The sequence below is a fragment of the Theobroma cacao genome, chromosome 4, assembly GCF_000208745.1.
Source record: "Theobroma cacao cultivar B97-61/B2 chromosome 4, Criollo_cocoa_genome_V2, whole genome shotgun sequence".
Classification (NCBI taxonomy): domain Eukaryota; kingdom Viridiplantae; phylum Streptophyta; class Magnoliopsida; order Malvales; family Malvaceae; genus Theobroma; species Theobroma cacao.
Genome location: NC_030853.1, coordinates 12,493,275 through 12,495,475, shown reverse-complemented (window position 1 = coordinate 12,495,475; position 2,201 = coordinate 12,493,275).

Below are 2,201 nucleotides of genomic sequence, written 5' to 3'. Positions count from 1 at the left end.
TTAAAAATTCTTTGATTTGTAACAAGGAATTTCAACATGTTTAGGTAAGTAATTCTCTCAACAATATAAACCCACCTGGGAAGATTACACTTACAAAAACTCTCATTCGAAGTGTGCTGTTAAATGGTAAAATGCAAATTATCCAACATTAGTGAAGCTTAATTGGTAGGATTTGCTTGTATGGTGCATGTAAAGTAGGAATCTTTTTATGAAAGCGAAACCTTATCCAAATGATAGAGTAAACTTAACCCTTGTCCTAAAGAGCTTGTAGGTATTTAAATGCTAAACCTAAACATTAATGGTGACAATAAGCTTTGAGACATTTTGAACTTATCCTTTTATACATAATAGAGAAAGCTAGCAAAATCTACAATGTTTAATTGTCCAATCTCCATCTTAGAAGCTTTAAATTACCATATTTTATTTATTTAAGGGTAGTGGACTTTCCTTCTTGGTTTAATTAATTAGAAGATAAACCAAATCCTAATCAAACTCATAACTTCACCAATGCACTAGTTAATTCGGGTTGTCTTGCAATTGCCTGGCCATTTCCACAATAGTTGTCTCAATAATAACAATTTCACTCCACGCAAATTCAACACTTTGTAAACTCAAAGGTGGGGTATGGACACAAAAAACCTTTACAAAGCTTGTGAAGGCAATTTGAAGGACTGTCTCCAGATTTCAATCATAAAAGGATAGTTCAAATTTGTCTTATACTAATTATGTAGTGTCAGAGTTTGTGTTTATGTAAGGGGTGGTTTGACCTCCGTAACTTCTATGCAAAAGTCAATAAAGTTAGAAGTTGTTAGAAGGTGTATTTAAGTACAACATGTCAATCTCCGGAAGCATGATTCATTAATCAAAGAAGATCTCCACATTAGCCTTTTGTCTTTTCAGAAGCTGTGAGAGGAGGACCCATTAACACTGTGAGACCTCAACCCCTATAGGCTCATAACTACGCATAGACGCAATAACACAAGCTAGTGGTAGTTTCGTCATTTCCTCTAAAAAGCTCCCAGAAGAAGGTTTTATGATATTTTAAGGTCTAAATAGGCATAAGACCAAATAAATAATGTGTAATGATGAAAACAAGAAGAAAACTAGAAGTTTCGATAATTTTCATAATAGGGGCAAAATGGTCATTTTGCACATCGAGTCAAAATTTTAAGTTTTCATAAACCCGAGTAGTTTAGATCATTATGGACCTTGTCCTAGTGTTAAAAGAATAAAAAAATTACACAAAGGATTGAAAAAGAACAAGTTAACTTGCTAAAGGGCATTTTCATAATTTCAAGGGGAGTTGGATAAGTATGAGCTATAAATATCTTTCTTCCAATAGCTTCCTCATTCTCCAGCAGCTTTTCTTCTTCTTCTTCTTCCTTCTTCCCTCTCACGTTTCTTCATCCTCCATGAAAGTCCTCTTCAAGCTTCCATAACTTTCTCTCTCTAGCTCTAATTTTCATGCCTCGGTGCATTTTTTCATGAAATCCTTGTGCTCTTTCACTTTCTCATTTTAAAACCCTTAAAAAATCCCACTTTCATACTTTCTCTCACTAGCTAGGTGTTTAGAGAGAAAGAGAGAGAAAGCTCCCATAATAGCTTGGAAAATTTATTGGAAAGAATTTCAAAGTTTCAAGCTACCAAGGTGAGTAGGGGGTGTCAATTTTAAAAATTTTCATAAATATATACCTATAAGTATGATTTATTTTAATTGCAAAAATTATGGATAACATGTGCTGGTAGATATTTTAGGGAATTGTGAATGCTTGTAGTTGAGGTTATCCACTCATTTTAGAGTGATTAGGGTAGTGAAAATAGATAGCCATTTAAATGGCAATTGGAAGCTAGCTAAGAGAAAGCTTTAAACTTTATAAGTATGTGGATTGACAAATTGGTGATGCTAATGTGATGATAGGTTCCAACGAAGCCCCATCATCCCATTTGGACAATTAGGGAAGTTAGGATCGGCTAAAGGCTCAAATAATACCGATGAATGGACTTGCATTTCAAATTTGTTTTTGGAATGTGAATGTAATTGTACAAACATTTGAAAGATTTTATCCAGCTTTTCTTTAAAAATGTACCTTGGGAACAAGCCTTTGGTGAAGTGTTTTTATCTTGTGAAAATGTGCTATATAAATGGTTTATGTGTTATCACAATATGATGATATATATAATATGCATTGGGTGTTTCTTTC